This window comes from Grammomys surdaster, unplaced genomic scaffold (assembly GCF_004785775.1).
Source record: "Grammomys surdaster isolate TR1022 unplaced genomic scaffold, NIH_TR_1.0 100, whole genome shotgun sequence".
Taxonomy (NCBI): Eukaryota; Metazoa; Chordata; class Mammalia; order Rodentia; family Muridae; genus Grammomys; species Grammomys surdaster.
In genome coordinates, this window is record NW_021604579.1 from 3546544 (window position 1) to 3560452 (window position 13909).

The window sequence follows — 13909 nt, forward strand, 5'->3', positions numbered from 1 at the left end:
GCCAAGGGCAGTGTAGCTACGCCCTTGGTCAGGGGTGGGGTGGGGCTGGTTGAGGGTGGGGGTGGGGTGGGACTAGAGGGCAACATTGAAGGGGTTAAACAGGTTTTTGCTCCTCTTGAATTTGTTTGCCTGGGCCCAGATATTGGAGGGCTTCATACCTTGCTCTGTATACAGGAGTCAGATTTATAATACTTCCCCTTTTTTGTTACGTATGAACTCTATAAACCAAATTATTTTGAAAACTGGTGCATTACCTTGTCCTTAGCAATAAAATGCATTGAACAGAGGATTGACTGTGGTCTGCCCCATGGAGCCCAAGTGGCCCAGGGTCAGGCTGTGGAGCGGGGCCTGGGAAAGCATTCACCGAGATGGGTGCCGACCTTCTGTGTTGGGCCAAATCTGTGGCCCATGAGCACCCAAGGCATTGTGGCTCTCAGTTCCTCCTTCTGCTTTTCCTGGAGGAGGTAAAACAGGAGAGAGGATTGGGCTGTAGTCTTCGCAAACAAGCCCTTTTGATGTCATCAGCATCCTTGTATGCAAATCACTTCCTGCATCAGAATTCCATTCTTGGGAACCAGGAAGGAGTATGCTTTAGGTGCTTGAAAAGCAAGAGACACCTTATCTTCCGTGGATTGCAGAAACTACTCTCTGCAATGCCTGTAGTTGGTGAGTGCTTCTCTGGAGGAAGACCCAGTCTTTGTCCGGGGTCCCCAAGTGGACAAGAATAGGTGAGCTTCTGCACAGCATACCTACTCCGGCTGGCCTCAGCTTTGTGCCCTGTGCTAGACAAAGTGCTTGGCACCCCTGCAGCCTGGGAGCTGCTACTTAGTGTTGGTTGTGGGAAAAGAGGAGAGTTTCAAAGATGTTTTTTCAAAACTAACTTCTTGGAGCCAAGGAAAGGAGGTTTCCCCTCTGGTCTTCACTCAGGGATTTTCAGGGAGAAATACCTGGGGAAGTTAAGTAGGGCTGAACTTTCTTGGAAGGGAGGAAAACTTAATTTCCTCGGGTACCCGTGGTTCCTCCCCATGATTCTCATTACCTCAGCCTTGCTGAAGGACCTGATAATCTTGGGCCTGGTGTAATCTCAGCTCTGTGGGAATTGAGGATCGAATTTAAACCTTTGAATGTTTCAGGCAAACACTCTGCTGCCAAGCTATATCCACCGACAGCCCTCTCTACTTTTTCTGTCCCTAAAGATGGGCCCACTGTGGGGTGGAGAGATGGTTTCCATTAAGAGCACTTGTTTTTACAGGGAACCCAGGTTCAGTTGCCACTAGCCACTTGGTGGTGGCTTGCAACTACCTGTAACTCCAGTTCCAGGGGCTATGAGGCCGCTTTCTGGCATACACAGGCACCGGGACAGGCACTCATGCAGACACTAAAACAAAATAAGAAACCCCCAAAACTAAAGAAGACATCAGGAACCACAAAGTTGTCTAGGTTGGCACTGAAAGTTTAATCCTGCTTCAGATTACAGAGCAGTTAAGTACACACCACCACCACCACGGTGATTAGCTAAGTCAATCATTCAAAAACATTTTTGGCCTATGTAATTATAAGAAAATTCCCAGTTCAAAAAAAAAAAAGCTATGGGACTTTCCCAAGTCTCACAAAACTGGCCTGTGGTTTTTGTTCTGGTGTTGGGGATGGCCTGGGGCTTTGAGCTTGCTAAACTTCAAACTTGGCTCTGCCTTAGGCACTTCCTGGCCAGTGTAGTCTAGTCTGAGCTCATGACCTACCACAGCCAAAGACTGCACTTCACAGCAGCATTTTGTCAAATTTATGTCTTGTTTATGTTGTATATGGTGCAGTGTTTGGATTGGCATCTGAGAGTGGCAAGTTATGTCTCCACCGCCTCTTTGGGTAAATTCTGCATTAAATATTGCCTTAGGATAATGCACTCGGCTGCAGGATGAGGGTGCGACCTCCTGAACTGCTGAGTATATGGTGTGGCTTTGTGGCCCATCTGCGACCTTTTTACGAGGTTACGCAGAACTTATCTGGCCTCTTACCCTCACAGGATTGGACAGGACTTCAGGAGGCGTTCGGGGGGGTACTACCAGCGGCCGTGTCTGACAGCAGAGCGGTGGGTTGGAGACAGGAGACTTCCTCTAGGAACCAGAGGAGACCTAACCGCAGCCGGGCCGTCCCACTCACGGCTTCTCCACGCGGCGTTCCTCCCAAGCTCCAACTACAGCGGGGAGATGGGGAGGGGGGTGGATTCGGCCTCCAGCTTCCATTGGGTCTCCGGGGTCCGGTCCCGCCCACCCTTGCGGCGAAGCCTCGCATTGGCCTGCCCGGCGCCCCGCCCGGTTCCGGTGCGCCTATTGGCTGCCGATGCCCGACCCCCGGCGCGGCCGCCGAGGCGGACCGCAGGATTGGTGGTCCCGCCGCTGCGTCCCCACCATGGCGGCGCCCGTGCAGCCTGCCGCGTCCTGGGCTCCCTCTGGGGTCCCCTCGGCTGTCCCCGCTATTCGCGCTGCAATTGCCTCCGCGCTCTGCGTGCGCCCTGGCGCCACCCGCCCCCGGCCTCCCTCTCCGCTGCGGTAAGGCCTGCCCTGCGTCCCCGTCGCAGTTCTCGGCCGCCGCGCCCCTCCCCCTGCCAGACCGGCCCGAGCCGCGCCGGGGACCAAAACCTGGGCCCGGGTGGGGGCCAGGCCTGCGAAGGGCCTTGCAAGCCGGGCGGAGCGCGCCGAGGTCACCTGTGTGCAGTGCCCCAGGGCGCGCGAATCTGGGCGCAGAGGAGGGTCACGGTCACCCGGGACCCTCTTGTGGGACGAGCGCAAGAAAGTCCGGGGAAAGCCTAGCGGGAGTCACCAAGAGTAGCGGTTGTCACCTCTGCCTTCCCCGGGGCCAGATCCTCCTCGGAGCGACCGGGTCAGTTTGTCAAAGTACGTCTTCTCGCTACCTTTTCTTCTGGAGTGTTTCCCCATTGTCTTCTCAGTGGTCTTGTTTGCGAGAGAAAAGCTTACTGAGGACGGCAGATTTGGTTAGGAGGATGTCCCACAGATGTGTTTAGACTCCTTTTTACAATAGCACCCATTTTTATGATTCCTCAATAAATCTCATTTTCGTTTGTTTCTGTTGAGTACGGGGAGGTGGTAAAACTGAGTCACTGTAATTAACCTAGGGAGTGACTGATGAAGGGAGACAGCTGTTATCCCAGAAAGCAAAGAGTACTTAACACATTTCTGTGAGGTTCTTTGAATTATCAGTACTATAGATAATGGACTGTGAAGGTAGATAAACCACGAGTTAGGTTCCGGATGTGTAGCACAGTAGACATCATATGACAATTCTAGTTATGTCCCTAAACTTTCAATTAAAGACTCAGAGGAATCGGAGCCCGGGGTGGTAGGTGCGCACTTGTAATAGCACTCAGAAGCTGAAGCAGGAGGATTGCTTCAGAGGCCAGCCTGGGCTACATAGCATAATACCTGGTCAACAAGAGCCACATAGCAAGACCCAGTCTCAAAAGACTGAAGAAAGGAAAAGAAGAAAGATTGGGGGATTAACAATTGGAGTAAAGCCTCATATGACCAAATGGGAGTTTCATATTGTCTCCTAAGGTAACAGACATTTTTAAATATAAAGTGGTGTTGGTTGCTCCGTTTCACAAAGCTGATGTCTGTGTCTCTTAACAAGTAAGTTATTAATGATGAAGCAAAGCAAGTGTGTTCCTAGAGGCCAGTGAGCTTGCCCGCAGTCACACGCCTACTGAATTCATGTTTTGTTTTGTGCAAGGCGTTGACTTGAGGGAAACTTGGACAGTTAAACTGTGGAGTTTGTTCTCTAGACCTATGTAGGAAGGAAGCTCACACAAGTGATAAACTTAGGAGACGCGAGTGTTTAAGGAAGGTTTCATGGCGGAACGGAAGGTTTTTGGAGTCGAACCACAGAGAGTGGAAAGGCTCCCTGGACAAGTGAGCCAATGAAAAGCCAGGATGCAAAAGGTGGCCGAGGACTCCATGCTCCTGTTTGGTTCCAGGGCGTTCTTAGCAGAAAGAGAAAGGGAGACTAGGTTGTAGAGAAGACAGGTTGGGGGGGGGTTAGTTCAGTTGGTAGAGTCCTTGTGTACCATGCAGAGGGGCCCTAGATTTGGTCCTAGCACCATGTAAAACCGGGCACGGTGACACGCTTTGCCTATAAGCCTAACATTCTGGAGGTGGAAACAAGAGGAACAGAAGTTCAAGGTCACTACACAGTGAGCTTGAGGCTAGCCTAGGCTACTAGTGACCCCATCTTATAAATGATCCAAAGGCAGGTTAGAAAAGCACCTTTGTCCTATGAGGAGCAAAGGCTGGACCTGGACCTGGCAGGAAAGACAGTTAAGGCACTTAGAGGGGATGTCACTGTCATAGCTGCCTCGCTAGGCTGCCCTGGAGCTGGAGTCCATGTTGCATCTTGCCTTCATTTACTAGCTTCCTGCAGTTAGAGACAGGGCCCAGGTCTGCCACCACACTGCTCTGACATTGATTTCTTTCACCTCTTACAGTCATCACACAGGTTGGGGCCTGATGTGTCTGGGAATTGGCCCAGAATCCCCTGGACATGTGTCTCCCCTCGCCCCCAGCCCCTTCAGTTAGTCCTCACCCGGCATTACAGATAGGCATGCCTCTTCTCTGGCTTTCAGGGCTCCCTACTGTTTGGTTAGGCCCAGGGCAGCTTGGCATCGGCAGGATATTGCCATACCCTTTGATATATAACCCTTTCTAGGTCCCTTCATCCATGTGGCTTTGTGTCTTGTTGCTTGAGCTCCATGTATTTGCGTATGTTGGCTTTTTATGTCTTAAATGAGCCCTTCATTCTCAGTCATCTACCCTGGCCCATGTTTTATGGCCATTCCATACGGAACTTCCTCTGTAAAGCCTCTCTGTACTTTTCCCTCCACCTAGATGAGATGTCTCTCTTTAATTCTGGGGCTCTGCCTTTTGTATTTGTTTGATATTGGTTTTCTTGTGTGTGGTGTGTGGTTGTATTCTGTTTGTTTGGTGTTTTTTGGGACATGATCTTGTCTAGCCCAGGCTGGCCTTGAACTCCCTCCTACCCCTTTCCCCTCTATTTTAGACAGGACCTCAGGCAGCCCAGGTCAGCCTCAAACAGCCTCGGACCTTGAACTCAGAATCTTCCTGTCCCCTCAGCTCTGCAGGCTTTCAAGTGTGCCCGTTTGCCACAATTACTTTTCGGTCTCTTCCACTCGCAATGTTAGATGTATGTTAAAAGAAAAGACATGACTGTCTTCCCTGTTGTCTGACACAGTGTTTTTACATAGTAGGTACTTGGCATATGTATTTTGTGTACAAAATAGTATTTTGATACAAGCTGTACTGTAGTTATTGTCTGAGGCTCCTGCCTGGTGTAATTACTGGTCACTGTTCCCTTGCAGCATCCGAAAATCTATTCTAACTAAAAGAAAAAAGAGGGAGTCGGGCTCTAGGGGTGTGGCTCAGTTCATTGAGTGCTATGAGGTTCTGAGTTCCATCCAAGCATTTCATAAATTGGGTATGGTCGAACATGCTTGTGATCCTAGCATTCTGTACATGTAAGCAAGAAGCTCAGGCGTTGTTGAAGATCCATCCAGTTATCTGAGTTGGTAAAGGCACTTGGTACCAAGCCTCATGACCTGAATTTGATTCCTGGAATAACCACATGTTAGAAGAAAAGAACTGATCCTCTGACTGCCATATGGGTACTGTCTGGTGGGCAAACAAACTTAAAAGAGAGACAAAAGTTAAAAAAAAATTTTTCAAGATGATCTTCAGCTATTTGTGGAATTTGAGGCCAGCCCAGACTAATGAGATCTTGTGTATCCACTTCCACTCCCCTCAAAGAAAAAGAAAATAGTCTTGAAGTAGGATAGCCACATAAACATTCTTTGTGCAATCAAAATATTTGTCATAAAAACATGCAAGTAGGGCTGGTGAAATGGCTCAGCGGTTAAGAGTACTGACTCTTCTTCCTGAGGTCCTGAGTTCAATTCCCAGCAACCACATGGTGGCTCACAACCATCTGTAATGGGATCCAATGTCCACTTCTGGTGTGTCTGAAGAGAGCTACAGTGTACTTGTATAAATAAAAAAAATATTAAAAAAAAACATGCAAGTAAATTGGCCATGGGAGAGAGTGCTTTCCTGAGAAGTCTCAAGCATTGGTTTTGGTAATTTAGAGTAAAAAAAAATTTTTTTTTCAAGATTTTGTGACTTAACAGTACCTAAGTTAGCTTCCTGTTCATGCAGCCCATTTACCGTGAGTGTACAGGGAGCTCTGGTTGTCACACATAATCAGGGATGGAGACAGCTGGAAACTAGGGGTGGTCAAGAGGGTACCAGCTTCTACAGCTTCTATTCTGTGCTTTCCTCGCGTCTCGTTGGTCAGAGAGGGGCACGTGGCCTTGCCTAACATTAAAGCAGGGTGAGGAATAGCAGACTTAGCTTATGACTAAAGAGCCAAAGCTGCTTTTTGGCACTGACAACTACTACATATCCTGTGACCATTGAAGATGAGAGCTAGTAAGTCGGGTGGGCACTAGAGGCGGGTTAAGTATATAGACATCGACAAGAAACAGGGCCAAGACTCCACCACAACCTGTATCAATGTGTATAAGCCAAGGCTAGAAATACAAGGGCAATAAATCACACCCCAATGATAATGCAGCCATTCCCTAGAGGATTACTGTTTGATAGCAGTCTGTTTTGTCTGGAGACAGTGTCTCGTGGAGCTCTGGCTGGCCTGGAATCCTCTATGTAGCTGAGGATAACTTTGAACTCAAAATCCTCCTGTTTGCACCTCTTAAGTGCTACAGCATTCTGAGGTGTTAGAAAGTATGCACTTGTACTGCCCACTCAGGAACAGAGACAGTAGGATAAAGAGTTTGAGGCTAGCCTCAAACCTTTCTCAAAATTAAGCAACAGTTGAGATGTAGCTTAATGGCTAATGTATTTGCCTGATTGGCACAGAGCTGTGGGTGGGTTCAGCGCCTGTCACTATGAACTGAGCGTGTCTGTTAGTCTGGCATTCAGGTGGTTAGAGATAGGGGTTCGAAGTTCCAGGTCATCTTTGTCTACACAGAGTTGATAGCCAACCTGGGCTATATAAAACCCTGTGTTAAAAACAAACCAACAAATAAGAAGAAATAATAAGTAGGCGAAATCATATTTAAGTGTTTTCATTTATGAAGTCAGAAAGGGGAGGCAGAGTCAGGAGTCTCAAATTCAAGGGTAGTTTGGATTACATAAGTGAGACGTTGTCTCAGAATAAAAAAAAAGTCAAGAGTATAAAACTTTAAGATGCATTTAATTGGTTTAACTGGATTTAAATGCGGCTTTACACTTGGTATTTTGGCTTGCTTTTGATAAGGCTAAGTGTTTGTTGGAGCTCTGACTTGCGAGACAGAAGAGCTGACTTTCTGGCTTTGGGTCTTGCCTCTCACCAACCACCTGTCTGACATTTAACAAAAAGTTTTTTGTTTCATTTTAACTTCTGTGCTAGAGTTTGATCCCAGGATCTTGTGCATGCCGGGTAAGACCAGTGCCACTGAATCACATTCTCATCCAGTGTCTTGTCTTTTCCTTTTTGAAATAGAGTGTTAGTACATAGACCAAGCTGGCCTCGAACTCACAGAGATCCTCCTGCCTCAGCCTCCCAAGTGCTGGGATTAAATCTAGCTACTGTATATTTTTTATTTTTATACTTATATGGTATTTAGCTATACCTGGCAGTCTATGCCACTCCAGTAGACTCTCTAGTCATTGCACAGTATTTCTTAAATGTAGCTTGGTGCCACCCTCTAACATTGTAGTATCACAGATTGGAATGATACATCCCTAACTTCCTAAGCTAAACCAGCAGGTGTGGTACTGTTAACTCTCTGTACCCATGGGTAACTTCCCTAGACTCCCCAAGGGCACCTACCTCTGAGAATGTGCAGCTCTCTTACTAAGTCTAGTATTTACATATAACCCCACACAACTTCCTTTGTACTTGAGATTACCTGTGACTCTAGCCTGTGACACAGTAGAAATGTCGTGTAAACCCTTTTGTTCCTGTCTCTGTCTCCTGAGTGTAGGGATTATAGGCACGAACCACCATACCGGGCTCAGACACGGTTTTTGTTTGTTTGTTTGTTTGCTTGTTTGTTTTTAAAGATTTATTTTTTTTATTTTATATATGTGAGTATACTGTCGCCCTCTTCAGTCACTCCCGAAGAGGGCATCAGATCCCATTACAGATGGTTGTGAGCCATCATGTGGTTGCTGGGAATTGAACTCAGCACCTCTGGAAGAGCAGTCAGTGCTCTTAACTGTTAAGCCATCTCTCTACAGCCTCAGACACGTTTTTTGGTTTTGTTCGTTTGTTTTATTTTATTTTTTGACACATGGTCTCTAGCCCAGGCTGTCCTGTAATACATTATATAGCTGAGGATAAATGTGAACTTCTTCTCCTTCCACTTCTTCCTGGATGCTGAGCAGGCGTATGCCACATGGCCATCAAACAACACATTTACAAATTTGTGCTTCTGTGTGTGTGTGAATGTGAATGCAGGTATCTGCAGAGATGAATGTCCATGAAGCTGCAGTTACAGGAGGTTCTGAGCTCCCTAGTGTGGGGACTGGGGACTGTATTCAGGTCCCCTGCAGGAAATACAGTATTTTAGAATTTTATTTATATATATTATTATTTGTTTGTGTGCATATGTGTGTGTGTGTTGGGGGGCGCCATAGCATGTGTGTAGAGCTCAGAGGATAATTTTTTGGGTTGATTCTCTTCCTCCATTCTTATGTGGGTTCTGGGGATAGAACTTGGTCCCTTCGGCTTACACGGCAAACACCTTTATCTGCTCGGCCACCTCTTTGATTCCCAGATAATTAAAAAAAAATTTTTTTTCCATCTGTGGTTGATAGAATGTGGAACAGGCAAAGATGGAGGGCTGATCACCTTAGAACAAGGGCTGGGCTGAAGGTTTTGTGGCTGTTTTAAGGGGGCCAGGTGTCAGATTGGGAATAAAATAATGGTTTTCTTGAGAAATTAATGCCTAATTTAAAGTCTTCATTAACCAGCAGTCATTAGCTAGGTGGGTATGGGTTTAGAGGGCTTTTCACGCAGGAAGCGTTGTATAACCAGGCCCAGAGACCCAAAACCATGGGCTACATCCTGAGACTGCTTTATGGTAGGAGTGCAGAATATCTTCAGTTGGTGGGTGGAAATGATGTAAAAGTCAGTCAAGAAGATTAAGCTAAAGCTTCAAGATGATTAGGGGCCAGGAAAGGGTTGGCCAATAGGAAATGACATTATCAGCTTTGCCTTTCAGGAGGATCACTGGAAGGAGGAGGGAGGAGGGTGATGATCTCGATGCAGAAAGCTCTGAGGTTTACAGCCACAGTCCCAAGCCTACTACTGGTCATAAAAGATTTATAGATGAGATTACAGTGAGGTAAGAGAGAGGAGGGATACTAGAGGCTGATACCATCGGGTGCCAGGTGCGTCCATGGCCTACGGAAGGGCAGATAAGAGCCAGCAGAGCCGAAAGATTTCAGTCATCGTCACCAGTTTCTAATGTATGACCCTGGGTGGGCTGCAAACCTCTTGTGTCTTAACTGATCTTCAGATTTGAGAATTAGAGAAAAAATTTCTTACCTTCCACAGTTATTGTAATGATTGGCTTAGAATAAAAGGTAAAAGGCCTGGGCCTATGTAAGGATCTCTGACTGTCCAACTGTTTGTCTGTCTCTGTCTCTCTTGTAGGTATGAATGGTGGTGGTGGTGGGGGACATTGTGGCTGCATGAAGAGGCTAGGTATTGTTCCTCAGGAGCTGTCCACATTGTTTTCTTCTGAGACAGTCTTTCCCTGACCTAGGGCTCTCTGACTAAGCTAGGCTGACTGGCCATCAAATCCCAGGGACCCTCCTGTCTCGGGTCCCTATCGCTGGGATTACAAGCATACACTAATACACTCTTGCTTTTTATGGGTTCTGAGGCATTCAACTTAGGTCCTCCCGCTTATGTGGCACCTTACCAACTGAGCCATGCCCACAGCCCCATAAAGAACATCTTGCAATAAAAATGATGGTTTTGCTATTCCTAACATTTAATATATATTACCTCAGCCATGGTGGTGATCATTTGCCTTAAGTTCCCTTTGCCTGCCTCATGGTTGGTTTTTTTGTTTTTTTTTGTTTTTTTGTTTTTTGTTCTTTTAATGTCTTAAGTGATTGGTGGTGCTTGTCTGGAAGTGTTAGGCATAAGGGAGTTTATTCTGACATTAAGAAGAGAGAATTCTGTCTCGAGAAAAAAAAAAGAAGAGAGAATTGATATGAGCATCATACCAATTAAAACAGTGTTTGAATGCTAACCAATTCTGTTCCCAGCCCTCATGTGGAAGTGACCCCAGTGTACAGCACACGGTCAGCCACCGATGATGACATAATGTTGGGTGCCGACGCGTTTGCTTCTTGCTCTGTCTGTTCTTGGTGACTTCTTTCCCCTTGAAATTTTATTCTCCTACTGTCTTCTGGAGAGTTTTTTTTTTTTTTTAATGAGGATGTTAGTAGGGTTTAATTTGGATGTTTTTTCTGTCAGCGTCCTCTCTAGCCATCCTGGCTGAGCATAAGCTGCTTCTGCAGAGTTTATCATATTTTGTCCTGCTGGCTCTTTATCTGTTGCCTTCAGTACTTAGTGTTATCAGTACTTGTCTCTGTATCAGTATATCGCTTTTTCCTTCTTGTCAGGCTTTCTTTCAGAATAATGATAAGTGCATGTTCATATGCATTGTTGCTTTCAAGACATGATCTTGCTGTGTAGTCCTGGCTGTCCTGGAACTCACTCTGTAGACCAGGCTAGCCTCAAACTTACAGAAGTCTTCCTGACTCTGCTCCTTCTAACTGTTGGCATTTAAAGGCCTGTGCCACCATGCCTAACAACCTTCACCCTCCCCCCTTTTAAATCTTGTGTTATGTGTGTATGCATGTGTTCATGTGTGTGAGTGTAGGCATGTGCATGCCAACGTCAGAGGACAGCATCACATGTCAAACCTCACCTTTCATCCCATTTGAGACAGGATGTCTGCTGTCTGCTGTGCCAGGCTTGCTGACTTAGAAGCTTTTGGGGATTTGCCTGTCTTCCTCTTTGCATCTCCACAGAAGCACTGGGATTCCAGATAGTTGTGCTACTGTGCTTCACTTTTACATGGGCTCAGAGGATTTGAACTCAGGTCTCTACGCTTGCATGGCAAATGCTTTACTCACTGAGCCAACTCCCTATCTGAAGTGTATTGTGTGTGTATGTGTGTGTGCTTGTGTGCATGCCTGTGTATGTGTAGGAAGTGTATTGTATGTGTACATGTATGTGCTTGTGTGCATGCCTGTGTGTGTGTAGGAAGTGTATTGTGTGTGTACGTGTATGTGCTTGTGTGCATGCCTGTGTGTGTGTAGGAAGCCAAAGATCAGTTTTAGTTGTTACTCATTACCTTGTTTTTGCTTGCTTGTTTTGTGTGATGTGGTGTGGTGTGTGTGTGTGTGTTTGTGTGTGTGTGAGAGAGAGAGAGAGAGAGAGACAGAGACAGAGACAGAGTGAGACAGAGAGAGACAGACAGAGAGACTGACTGACTCTACTCACCTGGAACTCTGGAACTTCGGGATTAGGTTAGGCTGATTGGTGGTGAGCCCCAGGAATGTACTGGGATCCACCTGTCTCTCCCCAACTCCCCACCCAGTGCTGGGGTTACAGTGCTCAGGAGACAAGCACCCACCGCTTAGCCTCATTGCACCCTTTGTTTGAAAAGTCAAGACTAGCTGTGAAATCCTGTAACTAAGTGTCACAGAAACATTTGGCTTCAGGATCTCCTTAACAGTTAAAAATATTAAATATTCCCATAGAATGTTCATCTTCATGGGTTGTGCTGATTACTTGTTTACTGTATTAGGTATAGTGAATGCATTAAAAGTTACCAGAGGGATGATGAGATGGCTTACTGGGTTGTCCCCTGACTTCTACCCATCTCTCTCTCTCTCTCTCTCTCTCTCTCTCCCTCTCCCTCTCCTTCTCCCTCTCTCTCTCCCTCTCTCTCTGTCTCTCACACACACACACACACACAAATAAATCACTTTCAAAAAGTTATTAGCTACTGAGAAAGCTTTAGATCACAAGAATACACAGGCATGTTTTCCAATAGCTGTGAGAGCAGTTGTATCATATGTCACACTGTGTGGCCCCAAGACACTTTGTCACATACTTATGTTTAGTATCTTAGAGTAGTTATGTAAATAGAGTCCCTGAAAAGTTCTGGGGTCACAGGTCCTTGGAATACACTTTGAGAATGGCTTATGTGTGCATATGTGTGTAGTATGTATGGTGTGTGTGTATATAGAGTATGTGTGGTGTGTATATTTGTGTGTGTGTGTATAGAGAGTGTGTGTTGTGTTTATGTGTGGTGTGTGTGTTTGTGTATATTGAGTGTGTGTGTATACAGATTGTGTGGTGTGTGTATAGTGTGTGTGTGGTGTGGTATGTTCGGTATGTGTATGTGAAGCATGAGAGTGTTTATATGATATTTTTATGTGCCTCTGCTAACAAAGTAACAAGAATGGTAACGTTGATAAACTGAATCTCTCAGATGCACCCAGCCGGGTTTCCTCTGAAGAAAGCTAATCTCTAGCCTTTGCTGAGACAGGTGCTTTGTCTCAGAAGGGCAGGTGTGTGCACTTCTGGCATATCAGGTAGGTCACATGGTCTAGAAACCAGGAAAACCAATATTCCCATGGAAGAAAAACAGCTTAAGCACCACAGTTAAATTCTAGATGTCTTGTAAGGACTTGTCAGGATGCTGGCTGACAGAGTCTGTGGTGTCTTCGTATTCACTGTCACGTGGTGATGATCCTGCTTTGTGCATCTGATTGTTATGAACTTGCTCACATCCATATTGGTGTTGTTCACTACTGCATGAACAGTGTACGTTAGGAAGTGACTATATCCCACCTCTCACCTGTGCAGCCTCGTCACTAACGCAACCCCCTGTGCCGCGGGAGCCAGTGCCATCGAAATGAAAGGGTGAGCAAATTCATACAAAGGTGAGACTTTCGGTGGCTCCCTTTGAGAGCCCCTGGAGATGTGCCCTTTGGAGGCAGGCGGCCTGCAAGACTAACGTGGCCTTAGTCAAGGCACAGTTCTGTCCTGTGTCCTCGTGTTGTGGTTTGAGCATGTTTTCCTATATAATCCTGTAGCAGTTCCTCACTGCCAGCCAGAGAAAGCTCACATTCCCCAGCAAGGTTACGGTACCAGCTTCCCAGGCTCAGGCTAGTCCAGACATCATCTCTTCGAAGCGACAGCCATTAATTACCGCCATCCCATAATGTCTGAGCCTTGTTTGTTCAGCAGTTTCACAGCCGTTGGCAGCAGTTATCCCTGGGCAGGTAAATAATGGCTTGTTTGCTTTGATAAGGTGACAGGGTTCCAGCGTGGCTGTCCTCAATCCTGAGGCACAGTGGTTTGCCCTCACTCACTCTGTGCTTCTTTAAAGGCAGGGTCTCTCTGTGTAGCCCTGGCTGGCCCAGAATTCATTATACAGATGAGGCTGGCTTGGATTCATAGAGATCCACCTGCCTCGGGCTCCCGAGGACTGGCCATTATTGTTTCTTTATTTGTTTTTTTGTTTGTTTCAAAAGATGAATGTGTAAACAGTATGGAGCCACTGCATGGGCTTAAACATGCAGGGTCTTAGAGAAGGAGAGGCAGGGGCATCTCCCTCACATTTATAACCATATACTGTTCAGTACATGTAAGAGCAGAATAGTCAGGGTTGTTCTTACAGAGGACCCAGGTTCGGATCCCAGCACTCATATCAAGTGTACCTCCAATTCCAGGGGATCTATCTGATGCTTCTGACCTCTGCCAGCATCTCACCTGTGTGCATACACCC

At 46.5% G+C, this 13909-nt stretch overlaps 1 protein-coding gene across 3 annotated transcripts in view; it reads left to right on the forward strand.

The window, feature by feature from the left end:
* The first annotated feature begins 2333 nt into the window (after positions 1–2333).
* St3gal3 (ST3 beta-galactoside alpha-2,3-sialyltransferase 3) overlaps positions 2334–13909 on the forward strand; it is a 201203-nt gene continuing 189627 nt past the window's right edge. For 2 of the 3 annotated variants that reach the window (XM_028785699.1, XM_028785708.1), the window contains exon 1: positions 2334–2546. The gene's annotated coding sequence lies outside the window, so the exon portion shown is untranslated. Of the gene's footprint in view, positions 2892–13909 lie in introns of all 3 variants that reach the window. The other variant, XM_028785693.1, reaches the window with a different exon arrangement.